The sequence below is a fragment of the Peromyscus maniculatus genome, chromosome 4, assembly GCF_049852395.1.
Source record: "Peromyscus maniculatus bairdii isolate BWxNUB_F1_BW_parent chromosome 4, HU_Pman_BW_mat_3.1, whole genome shotgun sequence".
Taxonomy (NCBI): Eukaryota; Metazoa; Chordata; class Mammalia; order Rodentia; family Cricetidae; genus Peromyscus; species Peromyscus maniculatus.
The window spans coordinates 15,577,337-15,590,314 of NC_134855.1; positions in this window are offsets into that span (position 1 = coordinate 15,577,337).

Below are 12,978 nucleotides of genomic sequence, written 5' to 3' on the forward strand. Positions count from 1 at the left end.
TTCCAGCACTGTGGAGGCAGAGGCAGGTGGATCTCTGTGAGTTCAAGGCCAGCCTGGTCTACAGAGCGAGTTCCAGGACAGGCTCCAAATCTACACAGAGAAACCTTGTCTCAAAAAAAAAAAAAAAAAAAAAAAAAAAAAAAAAAAAAAGAAAGAAAGAAAGAAAAAAAGAAAAAGAAAAAGCATGTTAGTTATAACAAGTAGATGGTCACTGCTGTACATTTCTTGGTATGTGTGTGGTGGGGGTCACTGAGTCAGAATTACTGAGAAATTATCTTCCAGGGACTGGAAGTCAGAGAACAGAGACAAACAGCTAGTGGGTACCAAGATGGATGCCTAGGTTTTTGTTTTTGTTTACAAGACAGGGATTCTCTTTGTAGTTTTGGTGCCTGTCCTGGATCTCGCTCTGTAGACCAAGCTGGCCTCGAACTCACAGAGATCTGCCTGCCTCTGCCTCCCAAGTGTTGGGATTAAAGGTGTGTACCACCACCGCCTGGCGGATGCCTAGTTTTTAGCCATCATTGAGGGACGCCCCTCAGATCCACAGTGCTGCTCTACCACAGATCTATCTCCTCAGCCCCTCACACCTCAGTCAGAATATACATGAAGGGGTTTTTGTTGTTTTGTTGAGACGGTCTTGTTGCATGGGTCTCTTAGCTTCTGTCTCCTTGAAGGGAACAATTCAGCCGGAGCCGGGTGTGGTAGTGCACATCTTTAATCCCAGCACTTGGGAGGCAGAGGCAGATGGATTTCCTTTAAGTTTGAGGCCAGCCTGGACTACAATGTGATTTCCAAGACAGCCAGGGCTGCAGAGTGAGACCCTGTCTCAAAAAAAGAAAATTCAGTTGAAAGACACACACAAATTTAAGCATAAGTTTATTTAACAAATCAAAATCAAAGCAGGACATCCTAACAAATTAGAATGGGTTTCCACCAGGTGGAGGAGGGTAGCAACAGAGAATCCTGTTTGGATTTTTAAAAAGATTTTATGAGTATTTATGAAGTAGGTAGCAGTAGCATATTTGTGGGTAAGGTGATGCTTTTCTCTTGCAAGTCTTAGTGTATCCAGGGACTCCTTGACTTCTGAAAGCCTCACAGCTTTGGGGGTGGGGGAGATATGCACAAGAAATGAAGAATGAAACTTGAGATAGTGCCGAGTCTCTGCAATTCTATCTGGGTAGTGGTGGTGCACGCCTTTAATCCCAGCACTGGGCGGGGGGGGGGGGGGGGGGGGGGGCAGAGCCAGGCGGATCTCTGTGAGTTCGAGGCCAGCCTGGACTACCAAGTGAGTCCCAGGAAAGGCGCAAAGCTACACAGAGAAATCCTGTCTCAAAAAACCAAAAAAAAAAAAAAAAAAAAAAAAAAAGAATGAATTCTATTGACTGATAAACAGAGCTCAAAGGTAGGGCCTAGAGTAGCAATTCTCAACCTTCCTAATGACCTTTTAATACATTTCCTCATGCTGTGGTGACCCCCGGACTATAAAATTACTTTCATTGCTACTTCATAACTGTAATTTCACTACTGTTATGAATCGTAATGTAAATGTAAATGCAGGATATCTGATATGCGACCCCTGTGAAAGGGTCCTTCAACTCCTTAGAGGAAGGGTCTGTGATAATCATAAGGATAGATTCTGTTGGTGGAGGATGCAAAGTACGTGGGACCTCTCTCATAGGAATGTGTTCTCTTAGCTGCAGGACTAGGGCCTGAACATCATCAGGATATTGGGGCATTCAGGTGGAGGCTGGCTCCTAAGAAACTAGCAAAGAATCACCAGGTTGACTGACCACTTTTCACTCTGGCATCCCAGGTGACTAGGTGCCGTTTGTTCCCTTCCACCGAAGAACATAAGCCCACATGATTGACAACCCTGGTTTCTCCAATGCTTATTCTCAACTGTGCTTCCTACAATAGTGGGCCACTTAGATCTCCTTTCTAGGGTATATCTTCTGGTGGTCCGCCAGAAAACACTACACTTGGTGTAGTGCAGATCCTTCTTTAGTGCACGTGTGTGAGACAATATCCTGGTGCTTAGATTCTGATATAGCAGGAACAAAACATCTGCAGCTTCAGGGCCAGACAACCACGAAGGAGCCTTCTGACCCTCAGGAGACACAGACACCAAAACACAGCTGTAGTTTCCCATCTAACCCCTTTGTGAGGCTGCTTGAGGTCCCATGTTGGATTTCATGGGTGTCTGCCAGTGAAGAAACTTGATGCTTTATCATGAAAGCTGGTGTTAATCCCAAAGACAGGAGGAAAAAGACCACTGACCCAAATCATCATGGCCAAATTAATTAAAGCAAGCATTTTTATTCATGTACACGGGCTGCCTCCCTCTAAGGTAGGGTTTGAGAGGTCAGCATTGGATGTGAGAAGACAAGGCTCAGGGATAGGGGGTTTTCAAATGGGGGATTTGGTGGGCAAATTTCAAATGGGCAGGGTTATAGGAGCAGAACATAACAAGGTCGTCATGCAACATTTTGAAACAAAGTTAGAGTTGCAAGATGGTTATAAGCAATTTTTTAAACAAAGGCATGGTTGCTATTCCTGGACCAGGCCATACAGAACCATTTGTAGTTAAGGTTCCTGCTGGGGCATAGCACAATCCTTTTTTTTTTTAATTTATTTAATTTTATTTTATATGCATTGATGTGAGGGTGTCAGATCTCCTGGAACTGGAGTTATAGACAGTTATGAGCTGCCATGTGGGCGCTGGGAATTGAACCTGAGTCCTCTGGAATAGCAGCCAGTGCTCTTAACCACTGAGTCATCTCTCCAGCCCCAGCCCAATCCTTGAGAAACCAGAGGTTTAATCATAAAGGGGAATGAACCTAGTTTTTCTTTGCTATAAGATGGTTTTTAAGCCTGAAGGCAGTCTGGTTCTCACTGGGGCCAGTATTTTACAATAGCTCATCAGGTGTACAAAGAGGATGGGACGTTGGCAGTCTTAGGGACCTCATGTCCTAACTCTATCACTCATGTCTGTCTTCTACTTAATGGTCTCATGTATCCAAGGAGAGCTTCAGACTCCTGACCTTCTGCCTAAACTTCTGACTCAACTGCCTAACTGCTAAGATTACAGGTGTGGTTGCAAGAATTCCTTCCCTAGAGAGATGTTATTTACCCCTCCTTATAAGGTCCCAACAACAAACCAAAGTTCAATGCCACAAAAGTTTACCCTAGGCCAGGCGGTAGTGGCACATGCCTTTAATCCCAGCACTTGGGAGGCAGAGGCACATGGATCTGTGAGTTTGAGGCCAGCCTGGTCTACAGAGTGAGTTCCATGACAGTCAGAACTGTTTCACAGAGAAACCCTGTCTCAAAAAAAAAAAAAAAAAAAAAAAAGTTACCCTGGAGAACCAATGAGTTTGTTTGTTTGTTTGTTTCAAGACAGGGTTTCTCTGTGTAGTTTTGGTGCCTGTCCTGGAACTCACTCTGTAGACCAGGCTGGCCTCGAACTCACAGAGATCTGCCTGGCTCTACCTCCCGAGTGCTGGTATTAAAGGCATGCGCCACCACCGCCCGGCTCAAGAATCAATGAGTTTAATAGACTTGTAGAGCATGGATGAGGGGTTACTCTTAACAGGAGTGAGGGTGACCCCAAAGCAGCCGCACTGGAAAGTCTCTATCCTGCATGAATGAAGGTTTTCCACAGAGCTCCCTCCACTAACCTTCTCCTGTCTATATGCTTTAGCTCATCCTTGAGATCCCAGGGCCATGTACAGTTATGGCTGAATTGAATACAAATGGAAGGGAGGAGTAGCCGGATCCTCAGATGAGGATCCAATGACCCTCTCCATTCCCCTCTCCCTTCTATGAGAGATGTCAAGAGTCCACATGCCTGATCTTGATGGCTTCTATCAAGTAGACACAGATGATCTCATGACAATACCAGCTGCTTGGCATTAAAGACTATCACACTACCACACCTGGGATTATTGAAAAAGAAAACACACAAATATATGGCATGGAATAAAACTATAAACTATTACCTATAATTTACTGGACATCTTTGATTGATGTGGTTGGGAACGGGGAATGAATACCATAGATACCAGAATGATACAGATAGCTCCTCTCAGAAAGGATAACTTTGTTATAAATTCAAATGTCCCTTCACTTGAAAACTGTGTAAAATGCAATTCTTTTTTTTTTATTTTATGTATATGAGTGCTCTATCTGCATGTACGACTTTATGCCAGACAAGGGCATCAGATCCCACTATAGATGGTTGTGAGCCACCATGTGGTTGCTGGAAATTGAACACAGGACCTCTGGAAGAGAAGCCAATACTCTTAACCGCTGAGCCATCTCTCCAGCCCCAAAATGCAATTCTTATATCACTGTTTCAGAGGGGAGAAAAAAACTCTGCTTCCTGAGAGTTTGTAGTCTGTATTTTTTCTAGACCTGAAAGTTTATTATAAATCAAAATGTCAATAAACTCTGAAAAGCATTAAAGATGCTCTACACATACAAATATCCAATCTTTAACTAAGACTTAGTTAGTTAATAGTACTTTTTAATAGTACTGGCTGGGCATGGTGGTGCATGCCTTTAATCCCAGCACTTGGGAGGCAGAGGCAGGTGAATCTCTGTGTTCAAGGCCAGCCTGATCTACAGAGAAAGTTCCAGGACATCCAGGGCTACACAGAAAACTCTGTCTCAAAAAAACAAAATTTTAAAAATAAAAAGACTGTAGTTGATGTAAAATTTCTAGTTATTTGTAGTAAATTAAATGGAATGGTTCTATGAAAAATAAAAGGTAGAGACCAGAGCCGGGTGGTGGTGGTGCACATCTTAATCCCACCTACATGGTGGTACAACCATCTATAACTCCATTTCCAAGGGCTCTGAACTTCCTCACCTGGCCTCTGGGGGCATTGTACATTCTCTTAGTGCACAGACACTGTAACAGGATCCCAGATCTTAGTAGGTCCCCAGAGCTAAGAACAGCTGACGCTATGATGGAAATTCCATTCAGGCCATCAAACGCAGCATGTAGACAGCACCACCTACTAAAATGAAAACAAAGACCTAATCCATCAAAGTGCATAGTTCTGGGGAAGTCTAGAAATGTGCTAACCTTGCTTTTTGGCTTTTGTAGTCCCGCTCTGGCTAACTGTTCTTCTTAACTGAAGTATGGCAACCCATGTTATTGTTTTTGTGCTTAAAAGTCACCCTGAGAAAGGCTCAGGGCTCCACTGGGATCCTGAACACTCCATGCAGTTGACGGCTAGCTAATAATAAAGACATTCTTTTGGCTTAAATCCAGGTCTGAGCAGTCTTCTCTGGTAGATACCCCACAACAATACATGTTGGCAAAGCACTTATACACATAAAAATATATAATATATTTTTAAAAACCTATGAGTAAATAAATAACCTCAAAATATTGTGGCTAAAATAGAAAGGAAAGGGCTGGAATATAGTTCAGTGTTAGAGTACTTGTTTAACATGTACAGATCCCTGGGTTTGATCCACAGCACCACCAAAAAATTATAAAAAACAAAAACTAGGTATGATGTACGTCTATAATACTAGCACCTTGAAGATGGAAGCAGGAAGATCAAGAACTCAAGGTCATCCTTGCTACACAGCAAGTTAGAGGCCAGCCTGGGCTCATTGTGACTGTTTCAAAGCAAAACAAAAAGCAAGAAGGCATACAGTGGCTATCCTTTACCACTGTTCATTCCAGCAGAACCAAGTGGAACTGCCCCTCCTCCCGCCAGACTGCTAAGACCCAGCCTTAGCCCTCTGCTTGAATGCCCCTCCTCTGGAGCTTGCTTCACTGGCCACACCAGAGCCTTTCCTGAGTCTTTGGTGTTTCCTGTGGAACATATCCTGGGTAGGAGCCTCCCTAGCAGCCCTAGAGTTCGACCCATGCTTAGCCGTGCCGGGAGTGACTTTGCAGAGCTGTAGCTGCAGTCACTACAGGGCCACATGGTTTGTGATCATGAATTGACCTCCTGCTTAACCAGGGAGGGCACTTAGTGCTCCTAGGGAAAAAGAGGCTTGCAAACTCCCCCAGAGAGATGAAGAAATCCATGTGCTATCTTTTGTATAGGGAGAACTGACCTACAGGACTGTCTCACTTGACTGAGCATTATCCCCAGGTTACAGGGATAAGGTAGTGGTTTAAACACAGATTCTTACATTGGAGATGGGCCAGTAACTGAAGGGGGGGCTGTAAAACATTTGTCAAAAGTGAAAGGTTTCTGAATGTACAGTGACCAAAAATTAGTTCAAAATCAAATACATAATAAATTTGAGGTATTTTTGGTAGTGTTCCTCCATGTTACATAGTGCAAATTCACTGCAGGCTTGTTTAACAAAAACACAAGCACTTTGAATTTCACATGATGTCACAACTGAAGAGGCCTAACTTCACATTAGTACAGCCACTACAGGATGCAGACTAACAATATAGAGACTAGGCTTCACCCTTACAATAACCAGGAAAAGCCACAAACTGTACCCTGCAAGGGACCAATCAGAATTGAGACAAATAAGTACTAGATGCTCCAAGACATAAAGGATCGCTCACATCACTTGTATATAGGTTGCCAATTTCCTCTCAGCAATGCCAGTACCAATCCCTGTTTGACCAGACTTCTGCTGCCCCGCTTCTGCCCAATCAGGACTTCAACCCCATCTGAATCTGGAATTCCTCCATCCCCTCATCCTTTACTTCCTAAAAACCTTGCTTCAACTGAGCTGGAGGCTCTCCCTGATCCAACCGCTGTGTCAGAATGGACGGAGAGCCCAAGCTCAAGCTTGCAATAAAGGCTCTTTGCTTTTGCATACAAACTTGGACTCCTGGTGGTCTCTTGGGGGCTCATAATGGCGGGCATAACAACAACAGGTAGTACCAGCAGGCTGCCTGAAACACCTTGGCTCAGATTTGATGTTATGGATTTCAGGGTTTTTACTGTACACACCAAGCTTTATTTCCATACAGGAACATAGTAGTTTAATTCTGTAAAACAAATACTTTATTGTTTCACTACCATTATTTCTAAACATATATCAAATTTCCGTATCTTTTGATTATATCATGTAAAAAATGTTCTATTTTTTAAAGTTGGATTTAATTTTTCTTTTCTTTTTCTTTTTCTTTCTTTCTTTTTTTTTTAATTTTTTGAGACAGGGTTTCTCTGTGTAGCTTTGGAGCCTGTCCTGGAACTCACTCTGTAGACCAGTCGGGCCTCGAACTCACAGAGATCCGCTTGCTTCTGCCTGCCGAGTGCTGGGATCAAAGGTGAACACCACCACTTCCCAGTTTCTTTTTCTTTTTTTGAGACAGCATTTCTCTGAATAGTCTGGATGTCCTGGAGCTTGCTCTGTAGACCAAGCTGGCCTAGAACTCAGAGATCTGCCTCCCTCTCATTTCTAAGTGTTGGGATTAAAAGTGTGTGCAACTACTACCAGTTGGTGTTGAATGCCTTTGATCCCATCACTTAGAAGGCAGATGCAGGCAGATCTCTGTAAATTCAAGGCCAGCCTGGTCTGTAGAGAGAGTTCCAGGACAGCCAGGGCAACACAGAGAAATCCTGTCTCAAAACACACACACACCCCAAAAAAATAGTGTGCAACCATGCCTGGACTTCCATTTGAGTTTCAAAACAATTGTTAAGTGAATTTTGGCTTGGAATTCGGGCTGATTTCTGACAATTTCTAAATTAGCCCTAAACATACTTCTACCATTTTATATTACATTTACATGAAGCAGTAACCTCAGCATTGATGATTGTAAAATCAAAATGTCAAACAACTCTGAAAAACATTAAAGATGTTCTACATACTGTAATACCCAATATTCAACCAAGACTTAATTTTTTTTTTTGACACAGGATTTCTCTGTGTAGTCCTGGCTGTCCTGGGACTCACTCTGTAGACAGGGCTGGCCTTGAACTCACAGAGATCCCCCTGCCTCTGCCTCCTGAGTGCTGGGACTAAAGGTGTCCCAGCACTGCCCTGCTCAACTTAATTCTTTGTAAAGGGTTTTAGAACTACCATTGTTTGTTTATGGAGAACATCGTGGATGCTCTCTGCCATGGCACATATGTGGAGGCCGTAGAACAACCCACCGTATGGGTCTCAGGGATCATATTCAGGTCGCCAGTCTTGATGGCCAGCACTGTGACCCGCTCAGCCAGCTCACTGACCCAAAGTAGACATTGTCCTCATAGTGGCACACACCTGTAATCTCAGCACTCATGAGGCCATGTGCAGGTGGATCTCTGGGAGTTTGAGACCAGCCAGGGCTACAGAGAAATCCCCAACCCCAGCCTGCTTTCTTATAGAACCCAAGACCACCAGTCCAGGCATGGCACCCCCCATCATGGGCAGGGCCCTCCTCCATCAGTCAATAATTAAGAAAATGCCTTAGAGCTGGATTTTTTTCTTTTCTCTTCTTTTCTTTTCTTTCCTTTCCTTTCCTTTTCTTCCTTCCTTCCTCCTTCCTTCCTTCCTTCCTTCCTTCCTTCCTTCCTTCCTTCCTTCCTTCCTTCCTTCCTTTCTTTCTTTTTTTCAGAGCTGAGGACCAAACCCAGGGCCTTGTGCTTGCTAGGATCCGCCTGGCTCTGCCTCCTGAGTGCTGGTACTAAAGGCGTGTGTCACCACCACCTGGCTATAGCTTGATCTTAGGGAGGCATTTTCTTAATTGAGGTTCCCTTGTCTAAGATGACTCCAGCTTGTGTCAAGTTGACATAAAATTAGCCAGCACTGAGCTATCTTCCAGCCCTAGCAAGCCCCCAGGAAATGCTGTGAACCTGTAGCATTATTTAAATGAGTGGCTTTGTCGGAGGAGCAAAGGACTTTGGGAGCTTGCACAAAAGGGACACATTTAATCCCATTTGGTCACAATCAGAACTGTGATTGGTTTTCATGGGGAGTCCTGGCAATTTCTTCCAAAGTTGGGCCTGAGCACCATAAGTAAACCCAGTGCCCAGGTGTGTGATCTAAAACTGGGCCCTCCAGGTAGCTCTCCCAGGGGAGCTGCCTCTCTCCTGGCTCCAGACTGTCAGGAAAGGAGACAATGGCCCCCCAACCCGGTTACAAAGAGAAAGGAGTTGGAAAAACTTCAGCAGCATCTTTTTTCAGGACCTAGATGCCAGGCCGTTAAAGTACAACCATCCCTTTATACAGATCCCAACTAGACTGAAAGCATCAATGCTCTGACCTACTTATAGGAGCTGCCGGAGGCTGGGGAGATAACAGCCAGTGAAGTGCTCTTGAGGACTCCAGTGTGGGGTGGGTCCCAGACCCACATAAAAAGCCAGGTCATGTTGGCATGAGCCTGTGATCCTAAAGTATGGGTGCTAGAGCCAGGAGGACCCCAGGGACTTGTTGGTCAGCTGGTCTAGTCAAATTGGTAAGCTTCAGGCTCAATGAGAGACCCTGTCTCAAAAAAATAAGGTAGCTGAAAGGCAGGGTGGCTCAGTGGGTAAAGGCACTTGTCACCAAACCAATCCTGATAACCTGGGCTCTATCCCTGAGGCTCACACAATGGAAGGATAGAATCAATTCACACAAGTTGTCCTCTGACCTCCACGTTTGCATAGGCATGCACACATATTAAAAAGATAATGTGAAAAGTGACTGAGAAAGACACTATATGTTGACCTCCAGCCTACACAGATGCGCGCGCACACACACACACACACACACACACACACACACACACACACACGAACTGCTGGGAAAAGTGCCCTTGTTGTCTTTATCTTTTATTTGGTAGCCTTAGCCAGAGACGGTAGAGGTTCCAGTCAACCCTTAAGAGGTCATCCATGTCCAGTTGGCTGATTGGACGTGTGTCATGAAGAAGGCAGCCCAAACCACCAAGTCTGCAGCAGGAGAGATCCTGAAGTGACACCTAAGGACTGAATCTTTACTCTATGCCCAATTCAAAACGTGTGATGACCATAAACTTGACATCTGGAGCACTCAAAGTTCTGAGACTTTTATCCTCTACATGCAGTGCCAGAAAGGACAGGGACAGGGAGGAGAGGGGGTGGTGGAGGAAGGCACTGGAACAGTGTGGGTAACGATGTGTGTCAGGAGATGATACAGGCTGACTCGGAATTCTTGCTGGTAACTGGCTGTTCTCTGTGAGGCCCTTGACTGCCCCAGATCATTTTACCTGGTGGCCAGGCCTACTGCTGGCCAGTCCCAACCCCCAATCCAAACAGAAGCAGCCCCTAGTAGCTGAACATCAGGTGAAGGCCTATCCTCTGCCCACAGGGCCAGTATGGGTAACATCTGCACACGGCTCATACCTCTCCTCTCTTTGGGGACTGTTAGCTTTCTCCTTTCATTCTGGCTCCCACTTGGTGAAAATGTATCCATAGGTTGACCCTGAGCCTGGGTTGCAGGGATTCACCTCTAGAGAGAGTGCAGAGCCCATTTATTATCTCAACTTCTGATCTGAGTTATGAGGGCAGAACCCAGTGAGCCAGCCTGGGTTAGCTAACAATCCATATTTGGCCAAGTGGTGGTGAAAAACACCTTTACTCCTAGCACTTGGGAGGCAGAGGCAGGCAGATCTCTAAGTTTGAGGCCAGCCTGGTCTACAGAGTGAGTTCCAGGATAGCCAGGGATACACAGAGAAACCCTATCTCAAAAAAGGGGTGTGAGTGGGGATTTAGCTCAGTGGTAGAACGCTTGCCTAGCAAGCACAAGGCCCTGGGTTCAGTCCTCAGCTGTGAGGGAAAAACAAACAAACCTCAGCCGGGCGGTGGTGGCGCACGCCTTTAATCCCAGCACTCGGGGGGCAGAGCCAGGTGGATCTCTGTGAGTTCAAGGCCAGCCTGGGCTACCAAGTGAGTTCCAGGAAAGGCACAAAGCTAAACAGAGAAACCCTGTCTTGGAAAAAAAAAAAAAAAAAAAACTCAAAAAACAAATCCATATTTGTTTTTGGTTTGTCTGTTTGTTGTTTTTTATTTTGTTTTGTTTTAATTAAAGGCATGTACTACCACCACCTGGCTCCAATCTGTATTTACCCACGAACTGAGGTCAATGGGTCCTGTTGACTTAAATTAGGAGTTTGAGGGAGAAAATCTCTTCATGATAGGGTTGCAATTGCCAGAGCAGAGAAGGAACATGGACAGAATCATGAGCATCCACAGCCTCCTTCCTAGGTGCTTTTTGCAGAGCAGGACTGCCCACAGTAGCCCACCAGGAGAACTGGGACTCAATCCCAACCTGGGGACCCACCACAGGACATTCCTAGTCATTTTTAGTCATGTTCACAGCCTTTGTCTCCCTGGGACCTAGAGAGGTCCCAACCAGGCCAGTTTGCTAGTCAGTCTGTTATTGCAGAGGGGAAGCAAATTTGGTGCCTTCTATGATGCAGCCAGCCATGATGGGGGTATGGAAGAAGGCCCCAAAGAATAATGGGGAACAGAGTCAAAAGAGATGATGGGTGGGGTAAGCCTCCTTCTTGCCCTCAGTACTGGGACCTTCCCAAGGAGTTTAGACCAAAAGATTAAAGACCCACAGCCTGAGCAGGGCAGTTGTATGCTGGCAAGTGGGCTCTCAGAAAGTGGAGAAGGAAGCCCCACTGCTTGGCAAATCTTCCATGGAATAAATAAGTAACTCTACTACGGTCGATTTCAGATTCCTGGCTGGGAAGAATTGCTTACTGCTCTCTGAATATTCAGTAATCATCTCTGTGGTGGGAGTAGGAGCCGTCTCCAGCCCCCCTGAGGGTCTGTGGTGGACTGGTGGCTCCTGCCCTGTCATGGAGAAACAGAGCCCACCCCTACATAGCCTCCATTTCCTGTCTCTCCAGAAGCCATAGACGTCTGGAGGTAGCCCCAACTCATCTGCAGATGGTGTCACCATAGGCCTCCAGAAAGCTGTTGGAGCACCAGAGCCCTGAGGCTAGGGCTCTTTGCCCTGTGTTCCCCAACGCCAGAACAGAGTATTCAGGCATGTAACCCCCAGGTGGCAGAGAGAAGAAAGGGGACCAAGACGGGGGGGGGGCTTAAACAATGCCACAGGCCTCCCTGTCCTCTGCTCCAGGAAGACAGTTTTAGCAAGAAGAACCGGGAGTGTGACCGTGAGGGTCCAGAGGTCCCCCCTGCACTGCTCGGTACTTAGGTGTGGAGACCACCTGCTTTGTCCCCTAGGAAGCATTTACAGTGCAGCCTGCAAAATCTTTGGTTGCTATTGGAAATAGTGATGTCACTGGCAGGGGCGGAGCTTCAGCTCTTCTTTGAATTTGGGAAGGGCTGTCGTCTTTAGGGCTGAAGGGGGACAAAGAATGAGGATCACCAGGCCCAGAGGAACAAGAGGAGCTCTGAGAACAGCTGGGAGCAGGACCTGACAACACGTTAGAAAAAAGTGAAAAAGAAACAGCAGGAAATACGAAATACCTAACTCAGACATGCCAGGCAGGAGCCGGCTGGGTCCAACCTTGTTCTTGCTGCTGCCAACAGCTCCCTCTGTCCTGATCTCCTAGAAGGTACCACTCTATAGGAGGATGGCCAAATGTCCCACCTATTCTTAACCTCCAGAGGGAAGTCCAAGTCACATATCCAAAAAGGTGTGGCTGCCCTCTCCTCCACTGGCCTGATGTAGCCCAGGCCGGCCTTGAACTCCAGGCAATCCTGTCTCAGTCTCTTAGAGTGCTGGGATTACAGCTGTTCCCAACTCTCTCCTACATTACCGAGCCCTGTCGAGAGGGGAGCACCAATATCCTTTCCCCAGAAGTATATAGGGATAGGGCCTCTCCCTGTCCTTGGAAAAATCAAGTCCCAAAATATGACAAACTACGGGGTAAGGATTTACACGCGCGTGCACAGACAAGCATGCACAGCACACATCCCCTCATGTTGAAATACACGCACGGGTGCAGGAACACGCGGTGATAAGAAACCCCTCTAGCCTTCCCAGCTCAGCTGTTGCGGGTCTGGGTCCACACCGGCGACTGTCCGTGGGTCGCGGCACGCTAACGCGCGTGCACACATC